Source organism: Notothenia coriiceps, unplaced genomic scaffold, assembly GCF_000735185.1.
Source record: "Notothenia coriiceps isolate Sejong01 unplaced genomic scaffold, NC01 NC01_scaffold00037244, whole genome shotgun sequence".
Taxonomy (NCBI): domain Eukaryota; kingdom Metazoa; phylum Chordata; class Actinopteri; order Perciformes; family Nototheniidae; genus Notothenia; species Notothenia coriiceps.
The window spans coordinates 4,912,663-4,926,032 of NW_011369945.1; positions in this window are offsets into that span (position 1 = coordinate 4,912,663).

Sequence of the window (13,370 nt, forward strand, 5' to 3'; positions counted from 1 at the left end):
CATTTCTTTGGTTCAACTTAAACAGTTTTACATAACTTGACCACCTAGTTTCAAACTTGTCAACTGTCGTATATCCGGTGGTCGAAAGTACGAATTTTGCATTGAACCAAAAATTTACTTTTCGTCCCTAATTCCATTGGCATTGGGCACTGTTGTCTCTAGTTGTTTGGACATTTGTCCCGGATACTGTCTTACGTCGAAAGTATGAGTAAGAAGAAATTCTTATACTCGTACAATGAGTCCCTTCTCCACTAAGTGTTAGTTCCGGGTCGACATCTCTTCTGGGAAAGTCGACCCTGACCCGTATTCTACTCCAAACTCAGGACGCCACTAGACACTATGTATTTATTTATTTATTGTAAAAATAATTCCCACATTCTTTTTATTTTTCTAGGATATGTACATTTCGGTTAATCGGTTAACCGTTTTGTTTGGGGACGAATATTCAAATATACATTTGCTTTCAAATTCCCATCCCTATTAGCAGCCCCCCACTTTAAATGTTCTTTAGTCTTTATTATTTACCTACCTTTAATTTAATTACTTTTAAATCCAGGCTGAAGACTTTTCTTTCTGCCGCTGCTTTTAATTGAACTATTCACATCTTAAACTGCACTGTAACTTTTGTTCATGTTTATTTTTATTATCTTTTTAATGACTGTTTTTAAATGCCATTTTCTTAATGTCTTCTATTGTTGTAAAGCACTTTGAATTACCCTGTATTGAAAGGTGCTATATATAAAAAACGTGCCTTGCCTTGCCTTACCTGTATATTGTTTTATTTGCAAGTCTTGTGTATTATCTGTCAGAGAGAAACCATTATTTATTTTAATGTATTTAATTGTATGATCATACATTTGACCTCCTTGTGTCTATTAACCTGATCAAATGTTATAATTTGCTGCATGTGCCTTTTACAGTTCTTAAAGGGGAATTTCTCGTTGTTTCTTTTTAACTTGTGATGTGTCATGTTGTAAAGCACTTTGAGCTGCATGTGTTGTATGAAAAGTGCAATATAAATAAAGCTTTATTATTATTATTATTATCAATGTTCGGTACCGCACCGTTGTGACGAAAAGGGAGCTGAGCCAGAAGGCAAAGCTCTCTGTCTACCGCGCCATTTTCCTTCCTACCCTCACCTATGGTCATGAAGGATGGGTCATGACCGAAAGAACGAGATCGCGGATACAAGCGGTCGAGATGGGTTTTCTCCGCAGGGTGGCTGGCGTCTCCCTTAGGGATAAGGTGAGAAGTTCGGTCATCCGGGAGGGACTCAGAGTTGAACCGCTCCTCCTTCGCGTCGAAAGGAGCCAGTTGAGTTAGGATGCCACCTAGTTAGGATGCCACCTGGGCGCCTCCCTAGGGAGGTGTTCCAGGCACGTCCAGCTGGGAAGAGACCAAGGGGTAGACCTAGAACCAGATGGAGGGATTATATCTCTTCGCTGGCCTGGGAGCGCCTTGGGATCCCCCAGTCACAGCTGGTTGATGTGGCCAGGGAAAAGAAAGTTTGGGGCTCTCTGCTGGAACTGCTACCTCCGCGACCCGACCACGGATAAGCGGGAGAAGATGGATGGATGGATGGATGTTCGGTATGATCATCTGTTATTGGCAGGTTAAGACGAGCGAAAGACATTGAGGAACTAGAAGGGAAACTAGAGGAATAATTACTGCTGTCTTGTTGAACGTCTAAATGAATGAAGCCTCTTTGTTCCTCCATCCCTGTCTACACTAAGTATGCAGTTTAATAGAACATAACACGATACTGCAGTTCTGTTTGTCATTTATTCTACGTTTTAAAAGCCCTTCAACCAATTTCCCCACACAGATGGCGCAGCAAATGTGATCAGGGATACCGGCACAATTGTCTCTATCACTCTGCAGCCATTTGTAACCCATATCAGCTGTTTTCTTGGCAAACAGAAAAACACTCAAGCAAAGCAAGGGCTTATTGCATCCTCTTAAAAATTCAATAGCTGGTTTGAAATTGAATATTCCTACGATTCAGATGAACACTTCAGTGCAGAGCTGACGAGCGCATTCACTCACTTTTATGTTTGGTGACTTGAATTACCACTTATAGAGTAAGAAAATCTATCATTAGCGCATTAGTGCGAGTGGAAATCAAATATTTATGTCACTTGGAAAGGGCTGTATAGGTGAGTGCAGCACACATTTGGAATACAGCAATTACAAATGAAGGCTGTAATTATTCATCTCATATCTTTTTGTTTTCTGCCACCTGCATGCCTCCACGGTCGCTTTCAGAGAGAGGCTTGGAAACATTTCCCCGAGGCTTTTACTGCGTCTGTTTCCCGATAATCACACGGAGGCTTGACAAAATGAACCATTGATCACAGAGAGGAAAGAGAAAGAAATATCGATCCAGAGGCGGCTGATTTCAATATGAATGGAGCCTTAGATAAATGATGACCTGCAGCAATACTTCATGAGCAGAGGTGGAAGAAGTACTCAGATATTGTACTTGAGTAAAAGTAGAAGTACTCAGATCTTGTACTTGAGTAAAAGTAGAAATACTCAGATATTGAGTAAAAGTAGAAGTACTCAGGTCTTGTACTTGAGTAAAAGTAGAAGTACTCAGATACTTGAGTAAAAGTAGAAGTACTCAGATCTTGTACTTGAGTAAAGAAAAGTAGAAGTACTCAGATATTGAGTAAAAGTAGAAGTACTCAGATCTTGTACTTGAGTAAAAGTAGAAGTACTCAGATCTTGTACTTGAGTAAAAGTAGAAGTACTCAGATCTTGTACTTGAGTAAAAGTAGAAGTACTCAGATCTTGTACTTGAGTAAAAGTAGAAGTACTCAGATATTGCACTTGAGTAAAAGTAGAAGTACCAGAGTGTAGGAATACTCAGTAAAAGTCCTGCATTCAAAATGTTACTCAAGTAAAATGTCAAGAGTATCAGCATCAAATGAAAGAACCAAAAGTAAAAGTACTCGTAAATATAAAATTACTGGATGATGATCAGGGTTGAAAAGTAGTAATACATTGATGTCAAAATACACCGTTCTAAGTAAAAGTCCCACATTTTTAAGTAAAAGTACAAAAGTATTATCGGAAAAATTACTTTAAAGGTGGGGTAGGTAAGTTTGAGAAACCGGCTCGAGATACACTTTTTGTTATATTCCATGGAATGCTCTTAACATCCCGATAGCAATGAATATATTAAATGTGTTGACAATAAATACATAGAAAAATTAATCTCTGGAAGCCGTAGCGCTGTAAAAAGCACGACCAATCATTTTAGCCGGCCCGGCTAAAATAACTGGATGGCCTACCTGCCTGTCAGCCTTCCATCTGTGCACAAAATTATCGCGTGGCCTCATTGATGATGCACGTTCGTGTGTGTTGGAGGAGGGGCTCTGTAAGAAAGTCTGAAGGAAGAGGCAGATTTTTTCCGGTTGTGTATTTTCAAATTCTAGTGCACTCGAGCTGGTTTCTCCATTCTGGCCTACCCTACCTTTAACTCTTTTTAGGGTGCAGCTATATGTTTTATTTATTTCAAAGTGGGCCCATTTTAATAATATTTTTTTTCCTTCAAATGTGTAGAGGACTCCCCAAGTGCTGTGTTTAATTTATTTTAAAGTAGGCCTGTGTATTATTTTTAATTCTCCTTATAGGATTTATTTGTTTCTTATTAGATAACAGTTTTATATAATGTAATAAATAGCCTAATAAATGCAAAAAAAAAGTAGTTTTTGTCTGATATAACAATAAATACAACATTATTAGCTATCAAGCTATGAAATATGTTTTGCGGCTCCAGACAAAAAAATGTCTTGGAAAAAGGAGCAGAATGGCTCTTTTGGTCAAAAAGGTTGCAGACCCCTGCCCTACACCTACACACTACCCCGCCGTTTGCGCGTTCGCGCGGAGGGTCCGCCACACATTAAGTGCTTTTCCAAGTGGGTTATCAAGCCTTGTATATTCAATGTGCTAGCAGCAAGAGGCATAATTAGTTGGTCTTTCAACAGGATGAGTGGATTGTTTTCTTGGTGATTACCTAATCCATAACATGGGGTCCAGAACACATGGGACAAGTTAAATGGGTTTTTTCTTCTGAAGTTCGCAAAATGTAACTCAAAAGCTTTCATTAGAGTTCCGATAATACTTGTCATTGTCTTGGCATGTCAAAGAAATGTTTAAACATATGTATGGCAGTATGAAAAGGGAAAATTGAAGCACTTATTTTTCTTTCAAAACCAATGTTCCTCAATGTGTAAGGCAATCTTTTCTATTGTAAATCTTAAGGCCCAAGCTGAGGCTGCTTATTTTTGATCAAAAATACATTAAATACTGTAAAATGACTACAATGGGTTATCAAGCCCTCAAACAGCGACTCTGCATCGGTGCTGACTCAACGCTACGTGTGTCCGTCCGTCAGTAGTGCCAGCAAACATCCACTGATAAATTGCGATGTTAGCAACCTCATGATAACCTCATATTTTCTTAACTTAGGATCATACCTGTGTTTTGTCTAGAAAAGGGTAAATGTGTGCATTTTATTATAAAGTTGTGTATATTTACAGACTGTTGCAAAAACTAAGAAGCTTATCAAAATCAGGTTTAAAACTAAAAGAGCTTTACAAAAAGTGTAAATTAATTGTCAGTGCTGTAGCCATACTGAGTAAATGTATTTCACCTTCCAACACTGAATGTGCCTTTCCCAAAAGATTGCCTGCCTTCAGTGGAACAATGTTCAGAAAATATCCAGCCATGATCACACTTTTTTTTTCAGTCCAAAGATGAACCAGCGTTACCCATCATGTGCTGAGCCGGGGAGCCGTATTCTTTCCAATCTCAGCGTGTTGGTCCGTGATGCCCCTGGTAATGTTTCTTCTGTTTAGTACTCTTTTTCTAAAATAATACCAGGCCAGACATCTCTTTGTAATCAGGTCATCTGGGTGTAGGTGGCATTACCTCTCATCTATACCTCCAAACACCTTCAGTCTTATATTAAAAACCATTAGTAAAAAGGCTTTTGTTTGGGTACAATATTTTATATTCAACAGTGGCAGTAATTAGCTCAAGAGTTTATCTGTTCCTGATTTCTTAGGTATTTGTCAACCATTTCTTCTTTTGTAGGTCATGTGGCTAGTTGCATAGTAAGCCTAGTATTTGGAATCATTAAAGCTTTGAATTCCCACAAACTGTTGTCTGACACATTAGCCTTGAGGTAAATTAAATGCCTCGTCTCCACCCCATTGATCAACAGCGGAATTGAAACTCTGACATGTTAAGGGAGGACTAATTAGGGGGGGCATACCTCATTAGGCCTCATTAAAGTAAAGATCGGGAAGACACCCAGCACATTCCTCTCATCCAGAAGTTTGGTCTGCCCCATATTTATGATAATAAATCCCCTGTGTAATTGATTATGAGGTAGATGTCTCTATTTTGACTTGAGTTTACCATACTGTAGCTCCAAGGAAGGATATTCTCCTCTGGTAAAGGCAGAGGGGTTTCATAAACCTCTCAGGATATTTATTTATAGGACCTATAACTGTTAAGCTGTATAATGCTCAATGAAGGACTTGATTGGTTTGAACAAGAAGTAAAATAACAATATAATGCAACAATCTTAGAATGTAAAACAGACATGACAATATAACACAATCAAAACTTTTACCAATGCTTCAAATAAAGAAAATGCCCATTAAGTGTAATTGGGCGTATACAGAACGTGTGATTTCAGACAAGCACTTCAAACAAGAAAGACGTGATGTTATTAAAGCCAAATAGTGTGGCTTTCTATCTTTAATAATATGAAAGATTAAGTTGGAGAATCTGTGCGGTACCGTCCTCCACGGATTTGGACACTGATGTAATTCAAGTAGCAACTCCATCAGAGTGGCCTAAGGTTATGTAATCATCGAGTCGAGCTTTATGCCAGAAGAGTCCCAGCGTTTTTAACAGCATTTCAGCACACCTGCGGTACACTCGGTGGCAGAGCATGTGTGGATGATAATTAGACCATTTGATAGTTTTCGAGGGGTCTGAAGGTCCGCGTGGGTTTAACCTCTATCACCGAGACACAAATTAGATGTCCATGAGATCCTGCTTAATGTACCCTAGACTCATTTAGGATGGCATTACCAGCATAAATTGAGGGTTATTGTTTGTAATTTAAATGGGAAAATGCTTTTAGAGATGGTGCTTTGGTGCAAAATACAGCCTGGCGCCAGTCATGTTTGGCCAAACAACAACCACATTCAAATATCTCGTTTTACAGTCTGTGCAGAATAGAATGATTTAATTTATGCTTGCTGGCAGCCTTTGAGCAAGTAAACAATGTATTCAACTATTTCAACTGTATTAAGCACATAGTAACTAAACCAATACATTCTATGATCTCTAATATAATATCAAACATTACATTTTGAATGTGTTCAATTATCTTGGGCATGAAAATATAAACCCATTTTGTTTGAGCATACAAATAGTATTCATATAGTATAAACCTTTAAAACATGGTGCCAGTTATGTTCTTTGAATGGTGTGATGGATGCAACAATGACGTGAAGTGGAATACATGCGAAACAGTGAGAAACTTGGAGTGATGAATGACCTTCCTATTTGTGTGTTTGTGTGTGTGATTACATTTATCAAAAGAAGAAAGTGAAAGGTAGACATCCTGAGTACACGGGGAAATAACTTGTCATGAAGAACTTTTCTCTTTGATAAACCTGTTCCTATTTTCTGTCTCCTTTTGATGCTTGTTTTATGCAAACAACATTTTGTTTTCACTTCGCTGACTCGGCAGGATGATATATGTATTGCATTTACCACAGGGTTTGAGACATAATGTATTGATTTTTGGGATAATGATCTTAAATGTATATGGACAATAGGTATATAGCTTTAGGTGAGGCGAACATAGATGTGTTAGCATACTGTAGATAAGTGAAATAAAAAAATGATGATGTCTTAATACCGTTCTGGACTGACTAGGCATATCTAAAGTACCGGTATGTTATCCTTGTTTCTGTATGTTATTATTGTTTGTTTCTTCTTTTCAAAGAAGAAGTTGACCTAATATGACTTTGATCAACAATACATAAATCCTTAAAGTTACCAACTGTTCTTCCCTGCATCATGTCTGCACAGCATAACCCCATTGAAGCTGTTAACACCTACAGATACTTAGGCATCACCATAGATGAAAATCTCTGCTTCAAACCACATATTGACAATCTCTTAAGGAAATTGAAATTAAAACTGGGATTCTTTTTTAGAAATAAGGCCTGCTTCTCCACAAGTGCGAGGAAACGGCTTGTAGCTGCCACATTTTTGCCGCTCTTGGACTACGGGGATGTTGTGTACATGAACGCCTCAGCTCACTCCCTTCATCTGCTGGACGCTGTCTACCATGGGGCTCTGAGGTTCATAACTAACTGTAAACCCCTCACACACCACTGCACACTGTACGCTTTAGTCAACTGGACATCATTATCAATGCGCAGATCACTGCACTGGTACAAACTCATCTATACCGCTATGCTTGGACTGCTGCCCCTCTACATATCCACTTACTATCACACAAACAGTACAGCTATAGACTACGATCTCAAAATGACATCACTCTGTCGGTCCCCTCTGTACGCACGGTGCTTGGGGAAAAAGCCATATCATACTCTGCCCCCTCGAACTGGAACACACTTCAGCAGGAACTTAAGCTGACCACTTTGATACCCATCACAGATTTTAAACTCATTTTAAAAAGCTGAAGAAATCATCTGTGGGTGTTTGAACCTGTTATATCTGACTGCTGTATATGGATTTCAATGACTACTTTTGTTACGATGTTGTAATTTAGTGTTGCCTCTGTGTTTAGTGTCCTGTCTGTCTGTAACTTTGTGTGGTAGCGTTACCACTGAACAGGTCTCTCTTGAAAATGAGACCTTGTGTCTCAATGAGATTTTATAACCTCTATAAATAAAGGCTAAATAAATGGTATATCTTTGTTGAGTCTTCTTTAGACAAGGAGGACTTCTAATTAAATCCCAGAGTTGAAAAGGTGCCAAAATACCCTTTTGGTTGCATATTGGCTGATGATCAATTAAACACCATCGCTTTAAAGAGTTAACTATTTCTATACCTGACAAATACATGGTGCTTTTAGTTTTAAGGGTGATGAAAGGTGCATTTTATTTTGACAAAGATGTGTGTATTTAAGGTGTATTTAAGGTGTATTTGAGGTGTATTTGAGGTGTATTTGAGGTGTATTTGAAGTGTATTTAAGGTGTATTTGAGGTGTATTTGAAGTGTATTTGAGATGTATGTGAGGTGGCCAACCGGTGCAAATGCTATAAAGGCCCAAACATTAACATTAAGAGAAACCGGTTTAAAAAAAAATTAAATATAAAAACTAAAATGTGCCAAAACACATGCAGAAACATCTTCAGCAGCTTCACAACACATGGAGCATTTAGAAAACATTCAGCAACGTGAGGAAAGTATACAGTATACACTTTGAGGGGATATTCAGTAAAAGATGGCTCTAAAACATTTGTCTTTTCTTCAATCACAGCTTCTCAACTCAAAAGAAAATAGCTTTTAACCTTTGGAGGAATGTCGTGTTCTTGCTTTCTTTCACAGCAGGGAAGACACTTTCTACTTACCTTGTGTTTTTTCTTTCCTTTTGTAAAGAGTGAAGTGAAAAAGAAAACTCACCGTGAAAAATGACGTTGAGCAGAAAAAAAGATGAGAAGGTCGGCCTTAATGTGTCTCTTTCCCTGAGCTCTGTGGTGGGGTTCAGCGCTACAGGTGGAGAGGGAAAAGGCTCAGAGCGGAAGCAGCGTGTTATTCAATTAGAGACACACCAGGTTTGATGGAAGCAACTCAATCCATTTGAATGTTATTTCGTAATGTCCAAAAGACCCTCTAATACCCCCATCCATTATAGTCACTGAAATAAGAACAGAGCCATTAGTAACACCACTTTTAAAGATTATGCTTTTAGTGTTTTTCATGATGTGCATGTAAATGGTCTGCAAAGGTTAAAATCCCTATGTTCTCAAACACTCAGCAGGAGAGGACTCTTTAAAGTAGAGATGCTACATACTGATATACACCTGAACATCAGCAGGAGAGGACTCTTTAAAGTAGAGACACTACATACTGATATACACCTGAACATCAGCAGGAGAGGACTCTTTAAAGTAGAGACACTACATACTGATATACACCTGAACATCAGCAGGAGAGGACTCTTTAAAGTAGAGACACTACATACTGATATACACCTGAACATCAGCAGGAGAGGACTCTTTAAAGTAGAGACACTACATACTGATATACACCTGAACATCAGCAGGAGAGGACTCTTTAAAGTAGAGATGCTACATACTGATATCAGGTGTATATCAGTATGTAGTGTCTCTACTTTAAAGAGTCCTCTCCTGCNATTTTTGGGTTTTGCCTTGCCTGATTTTACTTTGTTGCTAGTTCTGCAATAAAAGTATTTTGGATTTGGATATTCTGCATTTGGGTCCTGACTCCTGTGTACCTTGCCCTCCAGCCGTGACACTGACTTTGGGATTCATATGGCATACAGCACAAAACACATTCAGATAAGTACTTAAGTGCGTGCAAACATCAACCTTTTTCAGTTTTCACAGACTTTGTATGATGAGCTGAACAGAATTTCAACTGGATTGTACGTCCCTGTGAGCCTAAAAGCTTTTTTGTTTTCTTGCTGCAAGAAGAAGCGGATCATAACACTGGAAGCAAGGTACTCTTGCAATGTTGACAGCTCAGAAAATGCATCTGGCGATAGAAAGTGAGGAGTAGAAAGCATAAATGAGCCTCACCATGTTGGCCACATAGTTACAATAAAGAGAGAGGAACAGTTGGGACGAGAGCATTGTAGAAACCAACTACTGCATTTCAAGAGGCAGTGCTTCCAGAAGGGTTTTACAAAAAGGCAATTCCCTGGTTTTAATAGCTTAATTTCTTAGGGAAAACTAATCTAATTACCTTTTTAGTTATTAGGTGCCAGGCCAATACCAATTCTCCACTTCCTCCAATTCAACCATTCATTCAAACTGCGGTAGATTTACAATTCAAACACTAAGCCTTTATTAATCCTGTACAAGGAATACCGTAAAATCTCACATTTTAAATGCTGAATGCTAAATCATTTCAATTAAAGGAAACAGCAAAAGTAGATTAACTACGCAGTCAGATTTATAACGGTACAAGGATGATTCTGAGCAGGGTTTGATATCAATATACAACACATCAAAATTGAATCAACCAATTGTTCAAATAAATGAAATGGAATTGACAATATCATAACAAGAATGATATTGGATTCAGACTACTTCACACTTGAAAATGATCATTATATACTGTCCTCACTGCAGGTGCTAGCTCATTAAAAACCTGTGAATGTTTTAGTTTTTTTGATCCCTTGAGAATAATGTAGTCTTTGACATTTTTATGTTTAAAATAATTCCTAACTAAAGTTATGAGAGAAAGGGAGTCATTTTCCTTCGTCACCATTAAACTATGCATGTGTGGTGCCTCCCATGTCTTGTTAAAATGTACCTTACAGTTATTTGATGCTAGGGAAGGAAGGCTCCATATGAACCACGTGTCTAATAACTATATTATATAACATATATATGGAGTCAGCAAATATGTAATGTGTAGGTTGAAATGTCCTGACCCTCCTCATATGCTGTTGGTCATGCTTTCTAAACTCTGTTCCAAGGAAAACAGAAACACAATCATTCAGTGTTAGTATGTTCCATGGCAGTCCACAGTGTCAATAGTAAGTAGTGTGCCTTTCATATACAGTGCGGTAAAAAGTAAGGTGGTCAGGGTAATGCAGGGGTTTCTAACAGTCTGTACGTGTGTAATGCATTTTTAACCCGATCGGCTTATCTCTTTTGTAATAATACCTTAGTTTCCACACCTAGATATATTAAAAAATGCCTGTTCGCAAAATATATTGCAAAAGTTTAAGTTTCGCAAATATGTTTAAGTTATATATTCTGGCTACAGCTAACAAAAAAGTAATAAAATAAGTTTGGAAGCATGATATTTCTTTGATAATGTATTTACACAATTGCATAATGATGCTTGGCTGGAAGGCTTTCCTTGCGTGAACAAAACAAGCTTGAATGTTGGATTTAAAAAATGTTTATGAGAGCAAGAATAATTACACTTCTGCCTATACAGCACATGTGAGAAATTAGACGGAAATGTAGTCATTGTGATGAGTATTCCCAGTTTCAGCTTAGCTATAGTATCTATGGGGAACAATTATAAATTAATTAACCCTGCATTCATTTTTTTATCTCTCCCCTCAGCATTTCTTACACCCAATCAGGAACATTCATCCTCATTAGCTGTTCCTACTTGAGAGGTTAGGTATATTATCTCAAATCCCAACTCACAAAACAACGTCAAATGGGTTTGCTGATATTCACTGAAAAACAACCAATGCCACCCAACAGTTCCAGCTTTAGTGTAACAAATGCACAAAAACATCTTGTCTGGTGAATGATGGATTATAAGCATTTGAGATTATAAAGTATCACTTTCCTACAAAAAATATCACTGAGTCATGTATTTGCTAAAAAACCCAATACAGAATTGAAAGTAGTGTTAAGTATACCCATAAAGAGACTTTGCTATCACAATTTTGAGGTGAATTTATGCATACTCCTAATATACTGTGTGTCTTAAATGGCAAAAAGTCAGAGAGGATTATTGCTGTATTAGTGTGCAGGGAGTTGTGAAGGACAGAACAGTCTTCAGGGCTTTCTTGTCCATTCACTTGCAATTTTAAATGTTTAATCCTTAATGACCACCACATTATATTCCTTTTATTATCTACGAAGCTATTATCTCCTTGGATAAGTCTTGATTAAAGAAATATACTTACGACATCAAAGCACCCCGAGCACCAGCATTCACTCATTCAGCAATTGTTGACAGCACAACACTGAGCTTCAGGCGGATTCGCTGCCACAAGAGAGTAGGACAACCTCTTTCAAGGTTTGAGAGATAATTATAGATTATCATACAGTAAGTCGGGGAGTTGGGCGGGTTCCAGCCAGTTCCAGGTGGTTAATGCGGAGGTCGCAGTGGGGTCATGTTGACTCAGGGCCAAAGCAATACAAGCGGGATGGCTTTTAAATACCACTCTTTGAACATTCAGTGCCAAGTGTTACTGATGGCTGAGGGCTTTGAATTCTATGCAGCTACAGTATATGGTACATCAGAATGACTGTTTTCTTGTACTTCAGCGTCATAATGCTAATTTAATTAATTAAGGCAACATAGTAAATTGTATGGAAATATATGCCCTGCTATACCACGGATCGTGATTGTTATTTATTTTTAGCCTTTATTTATACAGGTGTAGATCTCATTGAGACACAAGATCTCATTTTCAAGAGAGACCTGTTCAGTGGTAACACCACACAAAGTTACAGACGGACAGGACACTAAACACAGAGGCAATACTAAAATACAACATCGTAAAAAAAAACATCGTAAAAAAAGTAGTCATTGAAATCCATATACAGTCAGATATAGCAGGTGCAAACACCCACAGATGATTTCTCCAACTTTTTAAAAATGAGTTTAAAATCCGTGATGGGTATCGAACTGGTCAGCTTAAGCTCCTGCTGAAGTGTGTTCCAGGTCGAGGGGGCAGAGTATGATATGGCTTTTTTCCCAAGCACCGTTCGTACTGAGGGGACGGACAGAGTGATGTCATTTTGAGATCGTAGTCTATAGCTGTACTGTTTGTGTGATATGTAAGTGGATATGTAGAGGGGCAGCAATCCAAGCATAGCGGTATAGATGAGTTTGTACCAGTGCAGTGATCTGCGCATTGATAATGATGTCCAGTTGATTAAAGCGTACAGCGTGCAATGGTGTGTGAGGGGTTTACAGTTGGTTATGAACCTCAGAGCCCCATGGTAAACAGCGTCCAGCAGATGAAGGGAGTGAGGCGTTCATGTACACAACATCCCCGTAGTCCAAGAGCTGCAAAAATGCAGTTTCCTAGCACTTGTGGAGAAGCAGGCCTTGTTTCTAAAAAAGAATCCCAGTTTTGATTTCAGTTTCCTTAAGAGATTGTCAATATGAGGTTTAAAGCAGAGGTTTTCATCTATAGTGATGCCTAAGTATCTGTAAGTTTTACTTCAATGGGGTTATGTTGTGCAGACATGATGCAGGGAAGAACAGCTGGTAGCTTTTTCATATTTGAAAACAACATGACTTTTGTCTTGTCTGAAGTTAACACCAACCTGAGGTGGAAAAGATGTGACTGAAAAGTGTCAAAAGCAGACTTCAGACGTTCAAGTGCAAGGGCAACAGTGCTAGCACAA